We start from the raw sequence: 15,020 nt of genomic DNA on the forward strand, positions 1-15,020 counted from the left end.
TGCCATCTTTCCTAATTTGTTTAATTATATATTTTAGTTAGGAAAGTGTTGACTGTTTGTTACCTTACTGTAGCTACTATGGTGGCACTTTTTAGAATCTTTCCATTATTTGTGTAATTTGCTGTTCGTATCAGTAATGAAAATTTTACATTTAAAGATTTCTACGTAAGTTCTTCATCTTTTATTATCCATCAATGCTATTTTATTTTAAAAGGAAATTCACCACAGCAAACACTCCACCAAAATAAACTATTCCTTTGGTACTATCAAGTTTGTTTCAGTGAAAATCAATTGTATTACTTTGTTAGATCTGCATAGAATAACATCACAGGAAATCTGCTCTTATCAGCACATTAGTGATGAGTCTTCTGACTCCATGAAGATATCTGTATAATTATAATAATAATAACATTGTACCTCAAACTCATTTTGACTTCTACACTGTTTCTTCTAGAAACACATTCCACTCACTAACTTTCAGAGATGGCTGCTTGTTCTAGCTCTACTAGAATTTATTTATTTATTTATTGTTTATTTATTTTAAATTACTCATTTTTACATACTAATAATGTATTATGTATTAATTTGATGTGCTACAGCATGAGGGCAAAAAAGTTAGGAACCACTATTTTAAGAAACACAAATTCACTTTGGGGGGTGGTTAGGAAAAGTTATAAAGGATTTATAACTTAAAGCATTAAAACTGATGCAATTTAGAATAAATCTGCACTATCTGTAAAGTTTTAAGTGGATAATATTTACTTTAAAATTATTTGTAAAAATATTGCATTCTTATATATGTATCATAATATTACATTTGATAATGTTCTGAAAATATCCTACTAGTAAATAAAATTAAGCTGGGCCCCAGAATGTTAATTAAATTTTTATACTTTTAAAAGAAATAAAATAATACTACTGATTCATCATGTACATTTTTTGAAATAAACATGAAACACAAAAGACTCCTTGTTTGTCACTGATTCTATTTTGTGTATAGTTATACTAGCATTAAGATGGTATGATAACATGATTCCACGATGAGTCTGCCAACTCCATGGAGGGTGTAATAATAATAATAATTCAATCCATGATTTCATGGAATATAGAATGGCTCCCTTACATACAATCTGTTACAGACAAGATCTCAGTTATTATATCAATAAGGCTTTCATCAGTGACTTTCTAACTGGCAAACAAGATTAAGTCTCCTTCACCCTCCAAACCACCCAAGAAACCAGGAATATGCAAGATCAACTGTTCTTGTGGAATTGGCTGTGTGAGACAAACACGAGTTAGCAAAGATATGCATGTCAAAACACGATAAGGATGTGAGGGGAAAATAAGCATAATCATGGACACACAGACATCAAGTATTATGGTACATAATGGACAAAAGTAGCCTACACTGATTACAATTTTTTCACACATAGTATTCAAAGAATCATCAAAGAAATTAAACCCTAATCAATATAACAAGATACTCTACATCGTTTTGGTTGTCTTACATCATAAACACAATGTGATTTTTGTTGGAAGTTTTATCACTTGGTTATACTATAAATTAAAGATGCCAAGAAATTATATTCTTGGTTAATCCTTTATCCAAGTATAAGCAAACAAAGTTTGCCCCTGAACTATTTTCAGGACTGGGCAACTCATATAAAGAAGCTAATGATTTCACATCACTTGCCTTCGTATCCCATAATGCAAAGTACATAATCTTTACAGACATCTATAATAGCATTATGGGAAGGGTTACTCAGACCAGTTTATACCTTCATTGAGGTCTTATCAGTGGGAGCCAGACCCCAGAGGTGATACCTTCAGGCACAAACTTTGTTTGCTTACATGTGGATAAAAGATTAAACCAAGAATATAATTTGTTGGCATCTTTAATTTATAGTATAACCAAGTAGAAAAACTTCCAATAACTGTCTCTAACCCAGAATATTTTAATAAGATGCGACACCTTTTGGTTACTCGTATGTGGAAATATGACTTCTGCATTACTTCAACCAACATATCACCTCCAGGTCTGGCTCTCACTGATGTGCTTTTGTGCAGAAGTGGTTGCTTTCCCTGGGATATGAGCTTTTGCTCTCTTAAGGTTTCTTCCAGATCTAGCTCCCGCTGAGAAGGGGTAAGGGCTTAAGATCATGAAGGAGTTTTGCCTTGAAAGCAACTTTAGTCTCTGGGGGATTGTTGTTTTTTTGGCAAGACCAGTATTGGGACCATGTCAGTGGGTGTTTTTCCCTGGAATATGAGCAGCTCTGCTCAGTGGTAGGGTGAGCCTGTCACTGAGTGGAACAATCTCTCAGTCACTCGTAGGGAGTGGTCTGTGGGATTGCCTCATTTTTAGAGATGACATTATTTATACACGGAAGTGGTCACAACATTGAGATATGAGCAGCTCTGCTCAGGATTGAGCCTGCCAATGGGCTTAGCCAACATTGAGGATCCCTCTCCGTGGCCTTAGTATCTAGTTACTTAGAGTTGTAGAGTACCTCCCTTGATGTTCTTGGAGGTACCATGCAATAATAATTAATGAACAAGAAGTTAGAGTGGTCAGACAGACTACTGAGAATTTTCCAGAGTACAAATGGGCCTAAATCCCTTCATTTGAGTGGGGGGGGGATACAATAGTAAATAAAAATGCTTTTCAAAAGCTATGTTGCACACTATTGTGCAATTCAGCAGTCATCTGTTTACTTTGTATTGGGGACTGCTAAATATTAGTAATAATTACTATACAATATTATTATTATCTAATAACATACTATAAATATGTCAAAATGGAAAGTACATGGAAAAAGTTAAAGTTAAAAAAATGATGTCATAAGACAAATTGCAAGAAAATGTAAAAAAATTAGCATACATTTTTACAAATACTTCAGTTGTGAATGTCATCAACCAGTCATCCCTATCATTGTCACTGAAAGCAAATGTCATTGGAAATGCAATCATTTGATTCTACAAATATACTTGCATCAACAGGCCCTTGCTTAACATTTGTGGAGCAGGAGTACATGGAGACCACATACCCTGTGTAAATATTTAAGTTATGAATCTAGTCAACAAAACACTAAATAAGTTTTATCCTCCTACTTTGACAAATATACTTTCACAGCAACAAAAATCTAAAACTGTGTAAAGCTATGGTTTTGTTTTTTTTTTAAATTGACAAAATATTAAAGATGATTGAATTTATTATTGTGCATGTCTATGTTCTGTTGATCGGATGATGTTTGGATGACTAAATTATGATGTATAAATAAAATATATACATCATAATACATATTCCATAAAATCTATTTTTCCATAATACTGATTCTGAATATTTCATTTTTTATTTAATTTTTTTTTCTTGTGTCTGTATTTGTGATATGCTAGACTCTCTACAAATGCCAAGTTCTGCATTAACACCATCAGAATTAAAAAAAAAAAAAAAAAAAAGATTAGTATAAATGAAAGATACCAAGGAATTATATACTTGGATGAATCCATTATCCAAGTGTGAGCAAACAAAGTTTGTACCTGAAGTATCTTTCAAGACTGGGGCCACTCAAGTGATGTGCCTTGCATCACTTGCCTTAGTATCCCATAATGCAAAGCACATCTCCTTGCAGACATGTATAATGCTATGCATTAAGGGAAGGGTCACTGCCCAATTTAGGGCTCCTCAGTGTAAGCCAAACCCAGAAGTGACACACCACGGTAGAAGTAATGCAGAAGTCATATTTCCATATACAAGTATGTCAAAAGTTGTCAGACCTTATTACTGAAATACTCTGGATTAGAGATAGATGTTGAAAGTTTTTTCACTTGGTTATAACTATAAATTAAAGATGCCAGGAAATTATATTACTAAGGCAACTGATGGAAAGTAATTAATTAGCTTTTATATATAATCTCTTGGCATCTTTAATTTATGTTAAATCGGCATGTTTTTAAGGGGTAATTTCTGAATCATCAGAAAATTTTAAATAAGTCCTTCTTTCAACATCAAAATTTGTAACAAAATACATATGAATTTTTAGGAAATATTTGTCAAAACATTTTAAAGAACAGAATAGAATAAAAAGGGGGAAGAAGGGCACTTAGACAAACTGGTTCTATAACATTAGCAAAGTTCAAGAGAAACTTATCATTGTTGTATGAATGCATTTTGAAAATGGTCAAAATCCTCTCCAAGAAAATGCCATTCTAAAACTAAGCACATTATTAAAAAAAAAAATTATAGGTAGAGCTGACAGATTTTAAAAGGTAATGAGAGAAAATTCTGTTCAACTTATTGAAGGTGTATTGACAGCTGATGTTGATGCTAACAATAATAATAACTGCAATGAAAGTGATATGACTGCTACTGAAAACTAATAATTATTATTGTATGGGCACCTCCATAGAATCTGAAGGCTCAATGCAGAGACCCAATTTATCCACACAAACTATCATACCTATTCTTGATCCCATTAACAAAATGGTAACAACTGACTGGTAACCCACTCCATTCATTCACAGCTCTCCAAGGGAATAATCTAGTCCTCATACCCTTACTAACAACACTTTTACTCAACTTCCTGGGATGACCTCTTGTTCTGTCCCCTCTTGCAAAGTACTGAAACATTTCCCCTGCATCAATCCCATAAAACCTTTAAGTAACTTAAATGTTTCTATCATATCCCCTCTTTTTTACCTATCAACTAACATCTGCAGTCCACACAATCTCAATTTATCCTTGTAGGAAACCTTCCAGAGACCACTCACCATTTTGGTTGCTCACCTCTGAATCTTCTCCACTATTTCCTCATCCCCATGAAACGCAGGATACCAGATCTGAGCACAGTAACCCAAATATGTATCAAGGGCTTATAAAGAGGAATAACTTCCTTATCTCTGCTTATTATGTTTTTCAATAGCGAAGTAATCTTATAGGCTACCTTAGCAATATGTCCTATAAACTTCAACTCTTTCTCTACCACCACCCATAAATCCCTAGCTTCTATTTCCTGGAGTACAGTTTCATCAATATGGTGCACAGCTTATAATCTATTTTTCCCAAAATGTAATTTTACATTTCGCCACATTAAACTGACACTAATTATTATCTTTTGCCCATACTGACAGCCTATTTAAATTATCCTGCAAGCTCTCGACATCGCCTTGATTCACTATTACTCTAATTTGGCATCATCAGCAAACAACTGAATATTTCTTTTGGCTTATTTTCTATATCATTTATGTACAAAATACATAGTAGCAATAAACCTTGTGTCACACCACATCATCACAAGCCTTCACCTAGATTCTGCTCCTCTGTATGCCACTTTTTAATATCTGTCCAGCAGCCAATCTCTTATCCACATAAGTGGCATCATATCCATACCCATTTCTTCTAATTTGCCTAAATGAATTCCATGTGTTATTCGGTCAAATGTCTTGGCAAAATTCAGCCGAATCTTCATATAGCTATTTCCCCTTGTCCAACTCAACTGTCACTCCCTTATAAAATGTTAGTTAATTACTAAGGCATGACTGAGCCTTCACAAAGCTGTTGCCCCTCAGAGTATCACATTCCTGGGATGATCAGAAAGATATGCATCAGCAAATTGGAGGTTAAATGATTGTTATGGGGAACTTTAACTATGAAGAAATAGAGTGGAAAGAAGAGATCACATGACAGGAAGGAAATGGAATTTATACACCTACTGAAAGATAATTACTTTAGGCAGCATGTGATGGAGAGGAATCGAAATGCAACAGTATTGGACCTGGTCATAGGAGCAGAAGACCTATCCACAACTAAGGCGGCTACATTGCCTTAAATTTGGACCATGTGGTTTTGACTTAGGAAATTATGAAAAATGAAGAATATTCTGTCAAGAATGTTTGCATGTAGAATTATAAGGCAAATATGACAAGCTTAGGAGGAAGCTTGAAGCCCTGCCTTGGCATAAAAGCCTGTAAGGAAAGGATGTTAGTAGAGCATGGGAGATAGTTAAGTGTCATCTGTAGGAAGCTATATTAAATTGTATACCTAAGGTAATGAAGGTTAATCAGGTAGGAGTTAGATGGATAAGTAATATCATTAAGCACAACGTCAGAAAAAGAAAATGCTGTGGGAGATATAGAAGGAGAAAGATGACCAGTATGGTAAGGAAAGCAAAATCAGATTACGAGAAGAAACTAGCTGAGCAGGCCAAGGGAAATCCCAAAGAATTCTTTTGCTATGTGGCAAGTAAGAGGAAGAATAACATTAATGAGTGCTGATGATCACGAGGTGACAGAAGCAAATAAAATAGTTAAGTTACTCAGGGCTAAGTTACTCAGATGTCAGTTTTTTTGGGCCTCATACCAAGGCCCCGCTCTCAGAGGAACCTCACACTTTCAAATTTAAGAAAATTTGATAATAAAATTTTTGATGTTTCAGAGATGTATTGATATTGGAAATATTTTAGTATTTAACTATATGTATTTAATGTTTGTAAATTATGTTTAATAATTTACAATTTTAATAAATTAAAAATGTTTAATAATTTGATATAATTTATCAAAAAATCATAATTTTTCTATAAAAAAATATTTTTTGCGAATATTTTGGGACCCTACTAAGAACTTTTCCCAAGGCTCCGTAAAACATCCAGCCAGCCTTGAAGTTACTGAGTGACCACTTTGCAAGGCTATATCATACAAGCGAGGTTAATGCTGTAACATATGTGACAGACTTATTGGAAAAAAAGGTGGATGAATTGGAGATTCTTAAGATATCACATAATCTAAATACTCCTATTGAATTAGATGGGATATCAGCTTGCTTTCTCAGGGAAATGCACAAAGGAATTGAATGCCTCTGACTAGACTCTTTAATTTGGGTCTCAGCTCTGGTAATGTTCCACTGGAGTGAGAAGAGAGCACAGTCACCCTCTTATCGACATAGTAACTACTGGACAGATATCAAAAAGTGGTATGTGGAGGAGCTGAATGCAGGCAAAAGCTGGTAACTAGTGGTTTGGTGTAAGGTTCATTGCTAGAACCACCACTGTTTAATTTGTACACAAATTATATTGGAAATAACCTGAAAGGAAATATTCAGTTTGCTGATCATGCAAAATTAGGCAGAGTAATAGTGAATCAAGACAGTGTGGAGAGCTTGCAGGATGATTAAAATACGCTGTAGTCAGTATGAGCAAAAAGATAATTAGGTGTCAGTTTAATGTAGAAAAATGTCAAGGTATGCATTTTGGGATAAATAGATTAGACGCTGTGTACCATATTGATGGAATTGTATTCCAGGAAACAGATGAAGCTACAGTTTTAGTGGTGGTAGTAGAAAGAGTTGAAGCTTAGAGGTCATATAATAGAATCCACTTTATGAGGCCTTGATATATCCACATCTGGATGACTGTGCTGAGGCCTAGTCTCCTGGGCCTCTTGGGGATGAGGAAGCAGTGCAGAAGATTCAGAGGCAAGCAACCAAGATGGTGAGTGGTCTGTGGAATGTTTCCTATGAGGATAGATTAAGGGTGTGGGGACTACAGAAGTTGGTTGATAGGTGAAAAAGAAGGAATATGATAGAAACATTTAAGTTACTTAAACAGTTTTATAGAATTGATGTAGGGGAAATGTTTCGGCACTTAGCAAGGTTGTAAAACAAGTTCACCTGTAGAAGTTGAGTAAAAGTGTGGTTAGTAGAGGCGTGAAGACTAAATTTTCCACTTGGAGAGTTGTGAATGAATGGAGTGAGTTGCTAGAGACAGTCAGTGCTCTATCTTTTAATGAATTTAAGGAGAGGTATGGTAGATTGCGTGGATAAATTGGGTCTCTTCTGAAGAGTCTTTGAACTCCATGGAGGTGCCTGTACAATAATAATATTCCTATCCACCCATTCCTGAATTCTCTTTTTGACCAATATTTTCTAGTACTTTAACCACCACTTCTGAGATACTGATTTGTCTATAATTTGTTATTGCAGTCTAAGAACTTCCCCTTATGCAAGGGAAATTTTTTTCCTCTTTGCACTCTACCAGAGCTAAGACTTAAATCAGAGCCTAGTCAGAGTCATTGCCTCAGTTCCCTTGCACATTCCCTCAAAACACAAGCTGATATGGAATCTAATCCCATAGCTATGTTAACATTGGGATTCTGCAATATCCCAAGAACCTGGAATTCATCCGCTTCTTTTCCCACTTCAGTCTTTCATATATGTCACAGCATTAACCACACTTGGATGATACTCTTGCAAAGTGATCACTCAGTAACTATTTTATCTGTTTCTGTCATGTCATGATCATCAGTACTCATTAAAGTTATTCTTCCAGTTTTTCTTCTTACATAGCGAAAGAACTCTTGAATTTCCATTGGCCTGCTTGGCTAGTTTCTTCGCATTTCTTATTCTTCTGAAGCTCATGCTTAATGATATCACTCATCCATCTAACTCCTACCTGATTAACCTTCATTACCTTAGGTATATATATTAATACTGCTTCCTCTAGATCAGTGCTTCCCAAACTTATGGATGTAAAGGCCCTTTGGAAAAATTTTAATATTTCACGGGGTCCCCCCCATTGAAAAAAAAAATTGTAATACATACATATTATTATAATATTTATATTCATTACAAGGGAGCCTGTGTAGTTCAGTGGATGTGGTGTTTGCACACCACGACGCTTGGCCGCACGAAGGAAGACTTGGTTTCGAGTCTAGTCGGCGACTAGAGGAAATTTTTTAAGCCTTTTTTCGACCGGTTCCCGAGTTAGTCGATCTCTGGCACGGGCAAGCGGGTTTTTCCTCCCGGAAACTCGGGTTTTTCATCCCGTAAGATCAAGAAAATCGACCGTAGAACCCACATTATTTCAGACATTAAATACATTGTGTTAGGGACCACGAGATGGCGGCACATTTGAGCCATCTCTCTTCACTGTGTACTGCTTAATTGGTGATAGCCTTTGGCCATCTATCTCTGATTGGTGCCAGTGGAGATTGAACTGCCCACTCAGTCTCCAAAATGTTAGATAGGGCTAAATGGCCTCGCCTACTCCCCGTATACAGGAATAAAAAGGCATTAGCTGAAAAAAAAAAACTATTCATTACAAAACATTCACAGCGAATATTGCAAAAATATGAATGAGCATATATTTACTAATATTCATTAAGCGCCGAAATATGCAGGAAGCAAAATTTGTGAACCAACACCAATGTGTGATTTTTTCCATTAAAATATAAATAATAAAAATTAAATACGTTTCTTTTAAAATAAAAAAAAATCTACTTAGTTTTAAAACATTTTAAATTCGTTTTCATTATTTCATGGCCCCCCTCAACAAAATTAACGGCGCCTAAAGGGGCTGTGGCCCACAGTTTGGGAAGCTCTGCTCTACTCTAGCTGACCCTTAAATATATCCCATGCACTACTAACATCCTTACCCTGCAATGTTTAATGCCATGGTACAGATTTAAGCTTCCTAAGCATGTCATAATCACCTGCCTTGTAGTTCCACAAATATCCCTCCTTGATAGAATATTCCTCGTGTTTTACAATCTCCCAAGTCAAGGCCGAATGGTCATTTCACCAATCAGAGGCAATGTGGTCACCTTGGCTATGGATAGCTCTTCTGATCCTATGAGGTCCAATACTCTCCCACCCCTAGTCCCCTTTGTCACATGCTGCCTTAAGTAATTATCTCTCATCAGATATATAAATTCTATTTCCTTCCTGCCATGTGATCTTTCTTCTTTTCAATCTATATCTCCATAGTTGAAGTCCCCCATAATAATCACTCAACCTGTACTCATTGTACTAATTTGGTGAAGCATGCCTTACAGGTCATGTGTGGAACTCCCTTAACTATAGCAACAACCAACTGTATATTTTGTCTTACTGGCCTTAATCTCATACCAGATTGCTTCAAATGAACAGCCAACCTCCTGTCTCCTATTCTTTTTGGGTTGTAATTCAATTGCTATTGTCAGCAGTACTCCCCCCCCCCCATCCTATCTTCTCTAAAAATACTAAACCCTTCACATTCAATCCCTGTAACTACATCATCTGCTGTTAGCCAAATCTCACTAATGCCTATAACTTTTGGCAAGGTTACAATAACCAATGCCAAAAACTCTTCACTCTTGTTCCTGATACTTCTGACATTAGTATATAGAGACTGCAGCATCCCTTTAGTCCGCCACCCACCTTTACTTTCTGAATTGGCTACCCTATTCGATATTTTTGCTTGAGAGACTAGATTCCTCACTTGGTCAATCTCACACTCACATGCTTCATCTGTGCCTTCACGCAAACTCACTTGCTTCCACCCTAATTCCCACCCACCAGCTGGTTGGCCAAGTGTATCCGCTTTCCAGCCAAAAGGCTGTAGGTTCAAATCCTGCCATATGCATAGATGTTTGTGATTATCTGTGAAAATACTAATGGTGGTGGTTGGCGATAGATGGCATTGGTGTAGATGATGAAGGTAGTTGCGAGTGGTGGAGACAGAGAGTTGTAGAGTAGGTGCCCTCCCTCGATGAGTCTTTGGACTCCCTGGAGGTGCTATGTAATAATAATAATTGCTTAAGTTTCCCTGAATTTACACTTCAGCATGCTCAGTGAACAAAGCTCTTTCCAGACACCTAACATCAAAACAATTTAGATGCAGTCCATCAGCATTGCACAAATCCTTCTTTCCATCAAACAGATCACGAGTCCTACATCATTCCTTTTGCACAATCTACGTATAGACTCATTGGCTATCAATGCCCTGCTCCTCAGTTCGCATATATATCATAGCATAGTAGGAGACTTACAATCTTCATCTTTTTGCAGTTCAGTTTTACCTCCTCTAACAATGTTGTCCTTTACATTCTCCCTCATAGAATACGTCTTGCCTCTCAAATCATTTGTACAAATCAAAACAATCATTTCCTTCCACTTACCTTTTTGCACCTGGGTGGCTGGCATTGCCAATATTATTAATTTTTGCACCCAAAAATATACAAAAACAGAAGAAATACAGCTAAAACCATAATATGGGAAAGCTCACCAAGATTCTTGGGAGAGATTTATTAATAAAATAGAGGACATACATGGAAGACATAATATAGCCTACAAAATATTAACCACGCTACCGGCCAGGACGTATATATACGTCCACATTTCCAGGGATGCGAAGTGCATATTAAAATTGTAATACCATTGATATTAAATTGAAATTTATGATGGATACGAAGCATTTGAGGGTGCATATTTGATCTTTAATGGCCGGGAAGGTGGTTAAGGAAATTATACAACAAAGAAAGAGATACAGCAGAAATCAACATAATACAAGGGAAACAATGGACAGAACATTATAATTTATGGTATGATCCAAATTTAATAACTCAAAACAATGAAGAAATCAGCAATGATATAGAACCAATAAAATTGGAAGAACTAAAAGAAGCAATAAAAGTATCAAAAAATAGAAAATCAACTATATTATATGGCATAAATACATAGCTTTGGAAATATCTGGAGAATCGACCAACCTTTGCTGGCAAAGGTAACCTTTGCTGGCAAAGGTTGGTCAATTGGTAGAGCTTCTGCTACTAATGGTTCATGCAAAAAGTTAAGCAAGTTTGAATGCAGTTAGTAGTTGAAAGGGAATCAATCATTCAATGCTGATGGCACACTCTCCCTCGATGAGTCTTTGGACTCCCTGGAGATATCCTCCTATCCTATCCTTCTCGTCCGTCCTAGGACGGGTTGAGTCCCCTCCTAATGAAGGGTTACTGGTGTATTAATGCAGCCGGTTTGCCACTCCTCTGCTGCATTCCCTAAGGGCAATATTCATGACTGTAATCTGTGTGTGCGAGTTCATGGGACTGGTTTGCCTGATCGTGGGATGAAAAACTCCTGCTGTCCATGCCCAAGACCGGCTAACTTGGCTATGGCTGAGGAAGATCCTTAAGCTCCTCACGTCTTCGACGGGAATCAAACCTAGGACACTCCTTTCCCAGGCATATGGTTGTGAAGCACATAGCCATTAGGCTAACTGCGCAGACCTGGTCACATAATAATATTTTCATCACAGATTCTTAAAATTAATAAATAACTGTTGGAGGAAATGTGAGGTTCCATCAGATTGGTTAAAAGGTAAGGTTATATCTATATTTAAGAAAGAAGATAGAGATGATTGTGGAAATTTCAGAGGAATAAGTTTATTAAATGCAGGTTACAAAATTTACAGTAAAATCCTGAATAAATGACTTCGAAATATTGCAAGCAATCTACTCAGAAGAACAAAATGGTTTCAAAAACAGTTAACCAGAAGAACTGTTATCAATACAATGCTATATGCAGATGATCATATTATATTACAAGACAATGAAGATAACCTTCAAAAATCAGTTTATGAATTAAACAAAATAAACCACCAATACAATTTAAAAATTTCATAAAAGAAAACAAAAGTCATGGCATTTAAATGTCAGGATCATATCTGATCCAAAATAGTTATAGAAAATAAAATAATAGACCAGATGGCAAAGTTTAATTATTCAGACTGCATAATAAAATATTTAAAAGATAAAGATATAGATGAAAAAAATAAAGAAATTTCAGAAAATCTGTGGAACAATTAAAATGACTGAATAAAAAAAAACAAGGCAAGAATCTCAGCTAAAATTTTATAAATTAATGGCCACTACCACTCTGTTACGTGGTTCAGAAACATGGATGGTTAAAAAGAAAGATGAAAATAAAATACAAGATACAGAGATGAGATTTTTAAGAACAAACAATGCACAAAATTGGACATATAAGAAATGATGACATAAGAAAAGAACTAGATATTTAATATAAAAATAAAAAGATCAAGGAATATAGAGAGAAATGGAAAGAACATCTATCTAGGATGGAAAGATTATTGATAACCAAAAGAAGTGGACAGATATAGATCAAAGGGAAAGTGAAAGAGAGAAAGACCAACAACAACGTGAAAAGACCAGTGAAGCTAGAACAGGTAAATGCCTAATCCTTGAAGAGAAGAAGAATATATATATAAAAAAAAATCAGCCCCACACACGAGAGGTCCCAAGACCTATGACACGACAGTACCATTTGTGGGTAAGCGAGATGGAAAATAGGAATGTGTTGATGTGCTTTTTGAAAACCAGAAGGTTGTGGTCATTGTGGAAGACTGCTCAAAGGAGCAGAGATGTAGGAAATGAAGGCAGATGATGAGAAGTTGGTTCGATGAGTTTGGAATTGAACTGTAAATGTGTGGTGACTAGCAACTGCCTGTGTTTGTATGAGTACAGGCAAGTGGAGAGATTATAGCGGCCAGTTCAGAAAAGCAGTGCCCACGAAAATACCTGTAGAAGAGGCAATTCGATAATAGAACATGTATGGGGAAAGTGACTGGAGGAAGTGGGTTATCAATTAAGAAAACTGCTCACTTCTGCATACAATCAAGCATTGTGAGGGAAGTTTTAGGTGCTCAAGAATTTGAGCAGGAGAGAAGTAGTTTGGAACATAAAAGCATACCCAACTTGATGGGTTCGTGTCAAGATAGATTGCTTGTGAAAGTTAATGCAAGGAGAGAAAATTGGTCCTAGCTAGCAAGAGGAATATTGTCAAAAGTGAGGGAGAGAGCAGAATAGCCTCTTTCTAGAAATGAGCCAGGACTGCATCTTGGTAGTATTAAAATTCACTAGGTTATCCTCACCCCACTTGAGAACGGAAAGGAGATCAGTGTTCACAAGATTGGTTAAAGAATATCTTGAAGCAGGAGTTACCTGAGCACTACATGGGTTTGAAAATTAAAAAGAGAGATGGAGAGTAGTACTGTTGTCAGCAAAACTATCAATAGGACTGGATGTTGGGGAGAGAAGATCATTAATGTGCAGTAGGACGAGCGTAGTATGCAGTACTGAGCCCTAGAGTACATCAGCATTAACTGAGAAATCTGATGAAAAGAAACCATCCAGGCCGTAGTGAACAGCCAGAGAGGAAGCTGCCATTCCATTCACAAGGGGGGGGGGGGGAACTCCATAGGATCGTAACTGGGTAAAGAAGCCATGATGCCAGACTCGATCAAATTCCTTGGAAATATCAAAAGCGACCACTTGAGTTTCTCAGAACTTTTACATAACTTGCATCAAGGTGGGTGAGGTTAGCAAGGATGTCTGCTGCAGAACGAGAATTGCAGAATCCATATTGATGATCATCAAGTAACTGGTGGGCCTCCAAGTAGTGAAATAGTTGGGTACTGATGAATTTTTCCATTATTTTTGAGAGAATTGAGGTCGGAGCAATGTGATGATGGCTGACTTTTATCTCCCTTTTTGGAAATAGGATGGACAAAAGCTTACTTCCAGGCTATGTGACAGATGCCAGATGAGTATGACAACTTGAAGAGATGATGCATGACAGGAGTGAGTTCTGAAGAAGCATGAGTACAATTGGAGACCATCATCAAGGCCAGGAGACTTATTGGTATTAAGGCTGCCAGAGATTTTTCTGATGTCTTTCTGGTGAAATTTCAGAGTAGGTATACTGCAGATAGTTTGTGAAATGGTATTTCTTCCTTGGTCGTGTATGCTAAAGTTGGAGAGAAAAAAAAAACTGATGCCAGAAGGTCTGCTTTTTCCCCCCTTCAGATGATGTTGCCATATATCATCAGGATGTGAGAGAGAGGAGGAAACAAAAAAGTGGAAGAAGTTGTTACGTCCCACAGATTTAGGCAGGAGACAAGCTTAGTTAGACAAACTTGACCCTTACAAAGCCTGCTCTGGATTTGTTTATTGTTTTTTATTTTTTTTTATTTATTTTTTTTTTTTTTCATCTGTTACGAGCTGTAACGTAGGCTGAGTGAGAGAATGGAGTTTTTGACTGGAGCCATTAGGCATATGTTGAGTTTTTTTTTTTTTTTTGTTTGTTTGTTTGGACAGCTTTGGCATAGTTGTTAGAGAACTATTATTAGATCAGAGCAGATGCTAGAATTGGAAGAAATAATTACACCATGGAGATGAGGCATAAGAGTCCCGAG

Source organism: Typopeltis vanoorti, chromosome 4 (assembly GCF_054136105.1).
Source record: "Typopeltis vanoorti isolate ZY-2024b chromosome 4, IOZ_Tvanoo_1.0, whole genome shotgun sequence".
In the NCBI taxonomy this organism is placed as follows: Eukaryota; Metazoa; Arthropoda; class Arachnida; order Uropygi; family Thelyphonidae; genus Typopeltis; species Typopeltis vanoorti.